Source organism: Beta vulgaris, chromosome 8 (genome assembly GCF_026745355.1).
Source record: "Beta vulgaris subsp. vulgaris cultivar EL10 chromosome 8, EL10.2, whole genome shotgun sequence".
Classification (NCBI taxonomy): domain Eukaryota; kingdom Viridiplantae; phylum Streptophyta; class Magnoliopsida; order Caryophyllales; family Amaranthaceae; genus Beta; species Beta vulgaris.
The window spans coordinates 48,358,508-48,373,190 of record NC_079209.1 but is presented as its reverse complement, the minus strand read 5'-3'; the positions used below and the strand labels follow the sequence as shown (position 1 = coordinate 48,373,190).

The 14,683-nt window shown below is 38.6% G+C and overlaps 1 long non-coding RNA gene across 1 annotated transcript; it reads right to left on the bottom strand.

The window, feature by feature from the left end:
* Positions 1-3,778: 3,778 nt before the first annotated feature.
* LOC130589630 (uncharacterized) lies at positions 3,779-4,794 on the bottom strand. The gene is made up of 5 exons (XR_008967189.1): positions 4,736-4,794; positions 4,466-4,645; positions 4,269-4,378; positions 4,116-4,182; positions 3,779-4,028 (listed from the first exon to the last, which is right to left on the bottom strand). It is a non-coding gene; the product is annotated as an uncharacterized LOC130589630 (long non-coding RNA).
* Positions 4,795-14,683: the final 9,889 nt, after the last annotated feature.

Here is a 14,683-nt window from a genome sequence, read left to right as displayed (position 1 = left end):
CTACTATAAACTCCAACAATCCACCACATGATTGAAAAGAAGAAAATAGAAAGAAATGGGGCTGGAAAAAGATGATCTGGCAATAGATACTAGGTTTTGAAGTATCAAGGTCTTATGGACTTGAATTGACACTCAATGCATACAATTATGTCTGATCTTACTGTCGTAATAGGTAGATTTCTCTTTGAACCTTTCACGAATTTAGCCAAGCATAGTTGCGCACTCAACCTTTTTCAAATCAAGAAACGTTCTTGCAATTGTAAAATCGGTGCCCCACAATTAGCCTGGATTCTCATGAATGCTCTAGAGAGCCTAAGCCTTCTGACTCTCATAGGGGATTGACCGTAACCCCCACATTCACATAGGTAATTAAGTTCATCAAGTTTGTACTATCATAAACCACCTTAAGTAAGGCTATGAACTTACTAAGAGCTCTATGCTCAACCTTACACATATACCAGTAGGTTAAAACAAAATACTACATCACTTTTATTAATAGGAATGGTAGTAGTATACAATAACTTGAGTTCTTTTGTGATTTTGTTTGACCCTTTGAACTTAGGAATATGGAAGAAGGATATCATCACAATTCATTCCACAATAGCTTTGAACCCATTCCTTGTGCTGACATCAGCACCATTTTTCTACAAAGGCCTTTGGTGAGAGGATCAACAATATTCCTCTTTGACTTTACACACTTGAGTGACAACACATTATTTCTAATTATATATCTAACTATGACATGCCTTAAGCGAATATGCCTTCTTTTTCCATTATGGGCTTGATTATTCGTGATATGTCACATTTATATGTAGTTTTTAGATGCATTTTAGTTGCATTTAGAACTCCTTTTAGAGCATTTAGGTGCATAATGGCATGAATTACGAAAGTTTTGCTCTATTGCTCCCCGCTTACGTGTTTCGATGATTTTCAGGTTATTTTGATGCAAATTGATTACGATCATCTAAGATCAAACCTATTAATCATTGAATATGAAGATAGCTAGATTGCATAATGATCACAATGCATCCATTTGGAACAATTTTGAGTTAGAATGAAGCAAAGAGTTAGTAAAAGAAGTGCCAACACTGACACTTGTTCACCATTTTGATCATAACTTTTGATAGAAATTGATAATCAAGAAATTCTAGTTAGGTTGGAAAATAGAGTTCAAGGGCTTTCCAATGATAGGTCACATGCCCCAATCAGACTTCTAGTTTGAGAGATACAACCTTCGCAAGTTAATGCACAATCGCAGTTTTCTCGCCCGGTTGATCGGGAGGTTCAGCCTGAGCGGACAAAAAGAAATTTTCATCAGAATCTAAGTCTTATTCGCGCGGCCAACCGGCCGAGAAAAGAGCCAAAACTGCTTACGCGCTCGATAGGGCGGAATTTCTTTTTTGTCATAGTTTGAGAATCACCATCACCCGACTGGGCGGATTTGGCCCTAAAGACCGGGTGATTTTTCGGATGGTTAATTTTTGCCTTTAGCCGGTTTTGTAAAAAACTACAAATAGCTTTTTAGTATTTTCAATTATTCATCTATTATTTTGCATTTTTAGGTTTAAACACTTAATTTCTCTCTCTAGCTTTGTATTAAATCTTGCCTTTGATGATTATAAAGATCGTTGATTTCATTTTCATTAATTAGGGCTGCGCTGAAAATGGCATGTAGGGCTGCGCTTTTTGAGGGCAGCCCTTTCCATCCCAGCCCTTCAGTATTCAAGTAGGGCTGCACTAGAAAAGCGCAGCCCTTCTAGTTAGAAGGGCTGCGCCTTTTTCAAAAAAGCGCAGCCCTTCCAAGCTAGAAGGGCTGCGCCTTTTGAAAAAAGCGCAGCCCTTCTAACTAGAAGGGTTGCGCTTCCTTCACAAGCGCAGCCCTTCTTAGTTTAGAAGGGCAGCCCTTCTAGCAAGAAGGGCTGCGCTAGTTTAAACTAGCGCAACCCTTCAAGTAAGAAGGGCTGCGCTAGTTTAACTAGCGCAACCCTTCACTTTTTTTTTTTGCTTGCACACAGCCTGCACATACCAGCAGCACAGCCTGCACCCACACACCAGCCCCAACCCCCACCCATAACCTTCTTGGACAAGAAAAAAATGCAAATTGCAATACGATAATATATGACAAGTGGAGAAAGGTAATAATTAACTTCAAATATATTAAAATAATGTAAAAAGTGTACATAGGTGATAGAAACTAGCTAGTACATTGTTGGAGCGAAAATCTCATCCTATGCAATCATCGGTAATGTGGACGCCAACTTATCCCGAACTTCGTCAATTTCTTCTTTGGTGAAGTTCCTCAAACGTGGTTTGGAACTAGCATAAACCTTGCAAAACAACAAGAATAAACATATACAAAAAGTCAATCATTTTACCATAGTTAGTACTTCTAAAAATGACATATATCTTCTCGAAATGGAATCAAAATCAAATGCAAGCCTAAAAGTCTACACACTAGTTATAATATATCTCATATAATCATGTTTAAAGAGAATTTGAGGTTAAATCACTTCATAACTACATTTGGGAGCGAAAAGGCCAAAATAGGCCGGAATAGGCCGGAAATGGCCTTTTTCGTTCCCGAAATGCAACCAACAAGAAATTAAAGCCTAAAAGTCTACACACTAGTTATAATATCTCATATAATCATGTTCAAAGAGAATTTGGGTTAAATCACTTCATAAATACATTTTGGGAGCGAAAATGGCCAAAATAGGCCAAAATAGGCGGAAATGGCCTTTTCGTTCCCGAAATGCAACCAACAAAAATTAAAGCCTAAGAATCTACATACTAGTTATAATATGCCTCATATAATCATGTTCAAAGAGAATTTGAGGTTAAATCACTTCATAATACATTTTGGGAGCGAAAAGGCCAAAATAGCCAAAATAGGCCGGAATGGCCTTTTCGTTCCCGAAATGCAACCAACAAGAAATTAAAGCCTAAGAATCTACTACTAGTTATAATATGCTCATATAATCATGTTCAAAGAGAATTTGAGGTTAAATCACTTCATAACTACATTTTGGGAGCGAAAAGCCAAAATAGGCCAAAATAGGCCGGAAATGGCCTTTTCGTTCCCGAAATGCAACCAACAAGAAATTAAAGCCTAAAATCTACAAACTAGTTATAAATATCTCATATAATCATGTTCAAAGAGAATTTGAGGTTAAATCACTTCATAATACATTTTGGGAGCGAAAATGCCAAAATAGGCCAAAATAGGCCGGAAATGGCCTTTTCGTTCCCGAAATGCAACCAACATAAATTAAAGCCTAAGAATCTACATACTAGTTATAATATGCCTCATATAATCATGTTCAAAGAGAATTTGAGGTTAAATACTTCATAATACATTTTGGGAGCGAAAAGGCCAAAATAGCCAAAATAGGCCGGAATGGCCTTTTCGTTCCCGAAATGCAACCAACAAAATTAAAGCCTAAGAATCTAATACTAGTTATAATATGCCTCATATAATCATGTTCAAAGAGAATTTGAGGTTAAATCACTTCATAATACATTTTGGGAGCGAAAAGCCAAAATAGGCCAAAATAGGCCGGAAATGGCCTTTTCGTTCCGAAATGCAACCAACAAAAATTAAAGCCTAAGAATCTACATACTAGTTATAATATGCCTCATATAATCATGTTCAAAGAGAATTTGAGGTTAAATCACTTCATAACTACATTTTGGGAGCGAAAAGGCCAAAATAGCCCAAAATAGGCCGGAATTGGCCTTTTCGTTCCCGAAATGCAACCAACAAGAAATTAAAGCCTAAGAATCTACATACTAGTTATAATATGCCTCATATAATCATGTTCAAAGAGAATTTGAGGTTAAATCACATCATAACTACATTTTGGGAGCGAAAAGGCTAAAATAGGCCGGAAATACAACAAACAACAATTGGAAACCTAAAAGTTACATACCTTTCGAAGATCAACAACATCTTTGCAATAGTTGACGATATCGAGCATGAACCTCATGACGTAATACCCACACGCAAGTCCACCTTCTTGTACCGGACACTAAAATTCACCAAAGATGCAATAAATGACATGTTATATGTGTATTATGTGTTTGTATAAAAGGATGCAAAAAATATTACATGTTACCTCGACTAAATACCAAACAGGAGCTTTTCCTTGTCGAAGTCCAGATGAAGTAATCTTCTTCATCACACTACATCAATACACATTATTATAAGATTAGATGTACATTTAATATTTAATAAGCTAAGTGTGCATATATAGTTTCAATTAGGCTACCTATTTAACAATGATTTGACTAGTAAGGACCGTATTGTTCCTTTACGCAAAGAATAAAGTGGTAGACTTCGTTACTTGACACACATATTGCAATGAGTGTCCAATGGTTCCTACAACAATAAAAATAATGTTATTGTTATCGTAGAACAACTAATAGGTCAATTTAATTAATTAAAAAGTCAGTTTACGAAGCATACGATTCAATGTAAGGAAGAAGAACGATCTTATATCCAAGACGAGAACATGCGTTCAAAGAATCCTTGAGATATACTTTCACCTCTTTTTCGTTTTGTACGCAACTGTCATCTCGTACAAAGCTTGGACATAACCAACCAAAGATTGGCTGACTAGATCGCCTCACATCATTGTATAATAGCCTGAGAATTCATATTGATAAAAATAAAACTTACTTATTATGGAAGTTATTATTAGTTGGATTGAATACTACTTAATTAATAAAGTATTACCTCATGAATGTTTGTATCATGGAAACATTCAACTCTTCCCCAAGTAAGAATTCTTTAATATCATCCTTAAAATGAAGGTCGATGTTTCCTCATCAATGTAGTGGAATTGGTGGTGCGACAACTTAATCTCAATCATTGCTCATCGGCTGCATCACTATGCACTCATGTAGCCAGAAGCACGGTTTAGTAAGGCGTTGCACCACCTCCATATCCGTAATGAGTGGATACTTTGCTGAAGAATTCGTTCCCACTTGGGCACGTCGGCCTCCCTGAGGTGAAGCTACTTCTTTCCCTTCCTGTCGGCCTTCCCCGAACCCTAGTAATTAGTTAAATTAAAAGATATTACTGACAATCATATATAGGAACTATAAAAGAAAAACTATGTATATAACTTATGTTAGAGATTGTACCTGATATGCTAACCGCACCAATGCACGCGGCCATAGAATATAACTGCCAATGGAATCAGACAATAACTGTAGACCAACTGCTGCATTCGGCAGCGGAAGAGGAAATGCTTCGAAACCGGTCACAATGTCTTAACGCTGACCACATAGTGAATATCAGCTACTGGCTGGTTGTGCAATAGTGGCCGGTCCCTAGGGGGCTGTACAGATCCATAAGCCACGATAATGAATCTACCATGACCATCTCCTTGATTACATAGCTCACATGGTGTCTCTTCCTTTAAAAAAAAACTCTATTCAAGGTTAGTCTATGAAACAACATATTTAAGAACAATAGTTGTGATATTAAACAATTACCGTTAACTCCGGTTGTGGACGAGGCTGCGTAGGAACAGGCTGCGTAGGAAAGGCTGCATAGGAACATTGCCCTGCGTGAAAGCACCAAAAGTCGGTAAGCCCATCTGCGCCAAAATGGCGTTGAAATTCTGAGTCATCTCCGCTCTGAGCTCCTCCCGAAGTTCGGCTTTCATAGCCTCCACATCTATGGAAGGTGATGAATTGACACTGGAGGTAGTGGATCTGGACGTAGAGGTGTATTGATCACCATACACCTTTCTCACCCCGAGGCGGACACCTCCTACGCCCCTCACACGTCATACTGGTCCCGTCCTAGAGTCTCGTGTAAGGCATCAACTTGTCCTCTAGGAGTGAACTCACCAGCTGCCTCCTTTTCCTTCAAGCCAATCTGCATAAATGATAGAGAGAAATACTGTGAGCGCAGAAGTTATATTATTATGTAAACCTTATCAATAACTTATAATATGTACTTACAATGGCATTAGCTATCTGTTTTGTTCCGGGATCAGGTATGATTCTCTGTCCCTTTGCATCAACCCCATGCATGGAACACCACCAATCGAGCACTCTATCTGGTTGCCGCTGTGCAGCTGTCGTCGTAGAGCTAGTGCCCGATTGCGTCGTGGTCGACGCAATCGTGGGGTAATGGTCATACATCCACGATTCTCTCGCCTGACCATACGAATGAGCACCCAGATGGTGTAGTGCTTCCTAGATTTTGCATTCGCGCTATTTTGCTCACGAATTGCCTGAAACACACAAATATAAACAAAGGTTAGATATGGTGTTATATAATATTGATCTGAAGTATAAATCTTAGCTAGTAAAAAATTCTTACAACAACTTCTGGGGTAGTTGTTTTTGTGCAACAAATGCATGCCACTGCTCAGCTGTGATATGCCTCCATATCTGATATGGAAGCTTGGAGGGATCCTCGAATGATGTGTCATGTGAAGCCTCAGAAGAAGGTGTTGCTTCCCCGTCGTAGATTTTTTTCTTCTTTGTTCCCCCGACTTTTCTCCGCTTCGTGATCCACCCCGACACTAGCTTGGCCTTGAAGTCTCGGAACCTTTGGGCAACTGCGGATAGAAACAGATTCTTCTTCGCTTCATCGTTTGGAATATGGAATTGATTCTACAAAGAACGCATTCACAAATTATCAATATTACATAGTATATTTAACCAAAGTGTTAAAATTCTAAATAATTATACGCGAATCTTACCATAGTATCTTCCCAAATCATCTTTTTCAAAGACTCGGGGACCTCTTTCCATGAGTGGAGAATGGAGAGCTTATGCATGCAAATCCCAATTTGCATGGCATACTTTTGACGCCATTTTCCACAAGGTTGCCCCAATTGATCGTGCACGGTGAGCGAAAAGGCCAAAATAGGCCGGAATTGACCTTTTCGTTCCCGAAATGCAACCAACAAGAAATTAAAGCCTAAAAATCAACATACTAGTTACATTATACATCATATAATCATCTTCAAAAAGAATTTGAGGTTAAATCACTTCATAAGTACATTTTGGGAGCGAAAAGGCAAAAATAGGCCAAAATAGGCCGGAATTGGCCTTTTCGTTCCCGAAATGCAACCAACAAGAAATTAAAGCCTAAAAATCAACATACTAGTTACATTATACATCATATAATCATGTTCAAAAAGAATTTGAGGTTAAATCACTTCATAAGTACATTTTGGGAGCGAAAAGGCCAAAATAGGTCAAAATAGGCCGGAATTGGCCTTTTCGTTCCCGAAATGCAACCAACAAGAAATTAAAGCCTAAAAATCTACATACTAGTTACATTATACATCATATAATCATGTTTAAAAAGAATTTGAGGTTAAATCACTTCATAAGTACAATTTGGGAGCGAAAAGGCCAAAATAGGCCAAAATAGGCCGGAAATGGCCTTTTCGTTCCCGAAATGCAACCAACAAGAAATTAAAGCCCAAAAATCTACATACTAGTTACATTATACATCATATAATCATGTTCAAAAAGAATTTGAGGTTAAATCACTTCATAAGTACAATTTGGGAGCGAAAAGGCCAAAATAGGCCAAAATAGGCCGGAAATGGCCTTTTCGTTCCCGAAATGCAACCAACAAGAAATTAAAGCCTAAAAATCTACATACTAGTTACAGTATACATCATATAATCATGTTCAAAAAGAATTTGAGGTTAAATCACTTCATAAGTACAATTTGGGAGCGAAAAGGACAAAATAGGCCAAATAAGGCCGAAATGGCCTTTTCGTTCCCGAAATGCAACCAACAAGAAATTAAAGCCTAAAAATCTACATACTAGTTACATTATACATCATATAATCATGTTCAAAAAGAATTTGAGGTTAAATCACTTCATAAGTACATTTTGGGAGCGAAAAGGCCAAATAGGCCAAAATAGGCCGGAATGGCCTTTTCGTTCCCGAAATGCAACCAACAAGAAATCAAAGCCAAAGAATCTACATACTAGTTACATTATACATCATATAATCATGTTCAAAAAGAATTTGAGGTTAAATCACTTCATAAGTACATTTTGGGAGCGAAAAGGCCAAAATAGGCCAAAATAGGCCGGAAATGGCCTTTTCGTTCCCAAATGCAACCAACAAGAAATTAAAGCCAAAAATCTACATACTAGTTACATTATACATCATAATCATGTTCAAAAAGAATTTGAGGTTAAATCACTTCATAAGTACATTTTGGGAGCGAAAAGGCCAAAAATAGGCCGGAAATGGCCTTTTCGTTCCCAAAATGCAACCAACAAGAAATTAAAGCCTAAAAATCTACATACTAGTTACATTATACATCATAATCATGTTCAAAAAGAATTTGAGGTTAAATCACTTCATAAGTACATTTTGGGAGCGAAAAGGCCAAAATAGGCCAAAATAGGCCGGAAATGGCCTTTTCGTTCCCGAAATGCAACCAACAAGAAATTAAAGCCTAAAAATCTACATACTAGTTACATTATACATCATATAATCATGTTCAAAAAGAATTTGAGGTTAAATCACTTCATAAGTACATTTTGGGAGCGAAAAAGGCCAAAATAGGCCGGAAATGGCCTTTTCGTTCCCAAAATGCAACCAACAAGAAATTAAAGCCTAAAAATCTACATACTAGTTACATTATACATCATTTAATCATGTTCAAAAAGAATTTGAGGTTAAATCACTTCATAAGTACATTTTGGGAGCGAAAAGGCCAAAATAGGCCAAAATAGGCCGGAAATGGCCTTTTCGTTCCCAAAATGCAACCAACAAGAAATTAAAGCCTAAAAATCTACATACTAGTTACATTATACATCATATAATCATGTTCAAAAAGAATTTGAGGTTAAATCACTTCATAAGTACATTTTGGGAGCGAAAAGGCCAAAATAAGCCAAAATAGGCCGGAAATGGCCTTTTCGTTCCCAAAATGCAACCAACAAGAAATTGAAGCCTAAAAATTGGAGAAATTACACACACCTGAGTTTATGTCTCATGATTCATTGAGCTTCCGCCTTTTCTTAGGATCCTCAAGTACATGTATCCCTTCCGTGTGATCTACACGCATATAATTCTCCGACATATTTACATCATCTTCCACACGAATTTCAGGATAGGTAAAGGGGGAGGTCCTCAAATGCATCATATTCTTCCTCATTATCAACATCACCAATACCGAGGATACTCCTTTTACCAGGTACAACAATTGACCACTTATGATCAGCAGGATCAGTTACAAAAAATACTTGCTTCACTTGTGATGCAATTACAAATGGCTCCTCAGTTTCACGAAACGACTAAGGTCAACAAGGGTGAAACCGCAAGGATCATCGTTTCTTACACAACGGCGATTATTGTCAACCCACGTGCAACACAAGAGGCAAATATTAAAAGTACAGTAGTCCAGCTCCCAGATTTCTTGTATTCGCCCATAGTAGTTGCTTTCAGCATGTACAGGCGACTTATCTTTCGAGCTTGCATATTGTGTAGACGACGCCACAAGTGAAACACCATTTTTGTTGCGATCTTGACTTGAGATCTTGACGTTCAGTCCAAAAAGTATACCCATTAATATCATAACCCTCATAAGAGCGTACAGCTTCACGAGGACCAAATGCTAACCACTTGACTGTTTCAGGAACACTTTCATCCAAATCATTGAGTACTCGTTTATGAAACCAATCAATGAAAGTCTTGTTATGCATTTGCGTCAATGCCCTCACTCCTTTTCCAGGATTGCTAACACGTAATTCCTCCATATGTTCACTTAAATAAGGATGGACATCTGGTACGTGATGCAATACAAATAAGTGAGCTTGTTTACGCTTTTCTACGGAAGGTGTGATCAATTTTGAACCAATTGTACCCTTGCCCTCAAGTCTGCCCTCGTGTCGGGATGTCGGAAGTCCAACAGGATCAACACTAGCAAAATACTCAGCCACAAAATTACTGATCTCTTCACCCACAATCCCTTGTGGTTGTGCAGGATTACGAACTTTATCTTTCAAAGTTCCCATATATCTCTCAAAAGGATAGCACCACCTCAAAAACACTGGACCACACAGCTTAATTTCTCGAACTAGATGGACAATGAGATGGACCATAATGTCAAAGAATGCAGGGGGGAAATACATCTCAAATTTGCATAGAGTTTCAACTACTCTAGTCTGCAAGGAATCGAGGGTCGACGGGTCTAGGACTTTGCTGCAGATTGAATGAAAAAATGAACACAGTTCTGTAATGGTGTGCCTCACATGCTTTGGAAGTATCCCACGAATTGCAATCGGTAAGAATACTTGCATCATGACATGACAATCGTGCGATTTCATACTCGATAACTTCAACTCACCATTTAAGGTAACAAAGCGCTTCATATTCGATGAGTAGCCAGTAGGGACCTTAATGCCATACAATGACTCGCAAAAAATCCGTTTCTCTGCACGCGACATCGTGTAGCAAGCTGGTGGCAAATAATTCCTCTCCGAATCCTCCACCTTTTTACTTTTCGTGTTTCATCATCATCAACCCTTTCCTCCCCTCTTTTCTTCTTTCTTCCGTCCCTTTTCTGAGCCCACAACTCTGGTCGAATCCCCTCTTGTTCCAAGTAAAGTCGTGACGCCTTAACATCTTTTGTCTTACCCGGAATATTCATAAGTGTCGCGATAATAGCTTCACAAACATTCTTCTCTATGTGCATGACATCCAAACAATGTCTGACCTTTAGATCTTTCCAATATGGGAGTTTCCAAAAAATGGACTGTTTTTTCCATAATCCTGTAGGTCTATCAACCTCACTAGCAGGTTTACCAAAGACTGTTTCAATGCCCTTCACCTGATTATAAACTTCAGTACCAGTTAATGGTCTATGAGCAACTTCTTCTTCAACCGTCCCATCGAATGCCTTCTTCTTAAACCGATAGGGATGGTCGCGGCTGAGGAGCCTTCGTGTGCGCATATACACATGTTTGCAGCCCTTAAGGTGTGTAGATTTCATGTCATCTAAACAAATCGGGCAAGGTTGTTTTCCTTTAGTCTTATACCCAGATAAGTTCCCATAAGCTGGATAATCGTTCATAGTACAAAAAAGCATGGCACGCAGAGTGAACATCTCATTAGCATACGCATCAAATACTAACACTCCTTCGTTCCACATCTTCTGTAAATCTTCAACAAGCGGCTGAAGGTATACATCTATGTCATTTCCAGGTTGTTTGGGCCCCGATATAAGAAGCGACAACATCATGTACTTGCGTTTCATGCACAACCAAGGAGGCAAGTTATAAACCACTAAAACTACTGGCCATGTGCTATGCTGCGAGCTGAGATTGCCAAAAGGGTTCATGCCATCCGTACATAATCCAAGCCTCAGATTCCTATCCTCATTACCAAATGACTTATGCACCCTGTCGATAGTTTTCCACTCAGGCGAATCAGCCGGATGCTTGAGCAGACCGTCTTTCTTCCTACGATCTGCATGCCACCTCAAATTCTTCGCATCTCCTTTCATTGAGAACATGCGCTTAAATCTAGGTATTATGGGTAGATACCACAACACCTTGGCTGGTGGTCCTTCACTACCTCCAGCTCCTTCACGCTTGTACCTCGACAATCCACAACGTGGACACTCATGTAAATGCTCATACTCATTACGATAAAGCACACAATCGTTAGGACAAGCATGTATCCGCTCGTACTCTAAACCCAAAGGACACATCAACTTCTTCGCATAATAGTACGACTTTGGCAGTTCATTTCCTTCAGGGAGCATCTCAGCTAAAACTTCCAACAACGATGTGAAACTAGAGTCCGTCCAACCAGCGTTCGACTTAATGTTGAACAGTGTTACCACCGCAGAAAGTTTGGTGTACTTTGTACAACCTGGATACAACGGCTTTTCAGCAGCCTTAGACATAGACTCAAAAATACGAGGTCGTCTACACGACTGATCTTCAACCTCGTGTATCATCTCGTCTACCCGATCCCTATCATCATCTCCAAATTCATCATCCAAATTCTCATCCCCTAACTCATCATCATCCTTCTTTTTTTCTTCACATACATCATTCTTTAATCCAGAGCTTCCCATATACCTCCCCTGCTCACCATGCCAAATCCATACATGGTATTGAGGCCTAAACCCACGGCGAAATACATGCTCCCTAACCACATGTATACTACTAACCTTGCTCACATTTCTACAATCCAAACAAGGACAATAAAAGTCGACTGCTCCAGAGGATGTTTGATATTCTAATGCACTTCTACAGAATTCCGAGACCCCATTCACAAACTCAATCGATTCACGACTACCATACATCCAAGTACGATCCATCTCATTCAAGAAGACCACCTCTAATAATTAAACACAACATTCATTATAATGCATCAATCATTATTAAAGTACACATACATCACATATTCAAATCACACACGTATACAACAAGCTAAGATAGTCACATGTTCAATTGTATGCATGCAGTCAAAGGTCCTTATCACTCCAACCTAACCCATCCTTGGACGTCTAATCTCACTAGTGAATATATGCCAACTTTCCAATTCTAAGGAAAATCCGGCAGCATTTCCCTACAGTTCTCCAAGTACACAATGTAGATAATTGCTTATCTACATATGTACCCAGAGAACAATGTAGCGAAACGATAAGCCAAGATTTTCCTCAGAATTGAAAAGAAGACACACATTCACCACCTAAGTGAGATCAAACGTCCAAGAACAGTCCCAAACCGGGGACTATTCAAGACTTACCCTAATGAGTAAGTCTTGAACGGGTATCTAGGCATATATGATGATGATTCAAACAACTATTATTTTCACATATATATAGCTAAATCACATTGCGTTTTCATACAATCTCATATCAACAAATAATATATATATACATTATAAAAAATACATATATACATCAATAAATTATCAACTTTGTCTACATGTTAAAGTAGTTACCTCTTAACACCAACGACGAGCAATGAAGAGAAAAAGAGATACTTGGAACTTTACTTGCCTTCCTTAGCCTCTTCTTCCTACAATTGACAAAACCCACATTGCACATTAACCATTTAATTCAATTAACAAAAACAAAAGTAACTTAAAATAAAATTAATCCATACCTAATTAACCACTCAAATGGTGGAGAAGAAGAAGAAAAGAGAAGAAACTAAGAAGGGTGGTGGTGCGCAAGGTGGTGGGCACAATGTGGGGGGTGTTGCGCAAGGTGGTGGTGCGAATTGTGGTGGTGCGCAAATGTGGTGTTGCGAATTGTGGTGGAGCAAAGTAGTGGTGGTGGTGGTGCTCGAATTACGGCAAAGTAGTGGTGGTGTGGTGGTGGTGCAACACTCAAAGAGAAAGAGGGAAAGTATGTGGTGGTGGTGGTGCTCGCTATTTTCGCACAACTTGGGGTAAGAAGTGAAAGAGGGAAAGTGGGAATGAAAGAGAATAGGCGCGCATGCTTTGGAAGTATCGAAAAAAATAGGGCAGCTAGTAGGGCTGCGCGAGTTTGAAAAAAGCGCAGCCCTACCTAAGGAAGGGCTGCGCTTTTTATAAAGCGCAGCCCTTCCTAAGGTGAAGGGCTGCGCTTTTTAAAAAGGCGCAGCCCTTCAACTTAGGAAGGGCTGCGCTTTTTTAAAAAGCGCAACCCTTCCATTTGAAGGGCTGCGCTTTTTAAAAAGGCGCAGCCCTTCACCTTTGTAGGGCTGCGCTTTTCCATAAAAGCGCAGCCCTTCATAAATAGGGCTGCGCTTTTATCAGAAGCGCAACCCTTCTTGCGCAGCCCTTCTGTTTTTTTCCTCTAGTGATATTGTTCTTCAATCATTCGGTATTCCTCTTTACTTTATTTAATTTGAGAATTCTTCTACTTGCATTATGTTTATTGGGTTTATTATTATCATGAGTGAGTAGTCTTTTTATAAGGCTTAGAAAGGGAAGTCATGTTATACCTATTTGATTCTGGTTTAAAGTTCTTCGATATTTGGATTGAATTATAGTAATTCCTATTAATTTATTATGCTTGTTTAATTCATCTAATTGCGCAATATCATGAGTTATGTTTAGTAATAGGAGTTAGATTCAAAAGGTCATATTCATTAGAGGCTTGTTACAATATGTAGGTCTGATTATGTTGAGCGACCGTACTGGCATATGTTGATCCAAGAGTTGTTAATGCCCGACCGTAGGATTAACGAACAAAATACTCTAATTATTAGAATCTCAATCCAAGTATTGTTGAACTATATTGCAGTGATTAAATTGGTATAAGCATAGTGGACCGATTGATTGCCCTAGGTTTTTAATTATATGATAAACTTCTATTTTTTTTGTGTTCAAGATTATTCTAGTTTAGTTGTTAATTATTCAATCAAATTCCTCTCTTGAAGTAGTTAAATAATTGAGCATAAATCTATAGAGCTCCTCTCCCTTTGGATTGACCCGTATTTGCCAATTTTCACACCGATCACTTACGATATATATTTTAAAACCCATCAAGTTTTTGGCACCTTTGCCGGGGAGACGGCTAGTTTCTATAGCTTTTTGATTGATTAGTTGAACTATTTCTACAGTCTCATTGGAACTTCAAGTTCCAATTGAGGCAATTTCACTACACATTTTTCTTTTTATGCCCAGGTCTAAAAGAACATGTACTCCAGTTCCAGCTGATCCAGATCTTGAG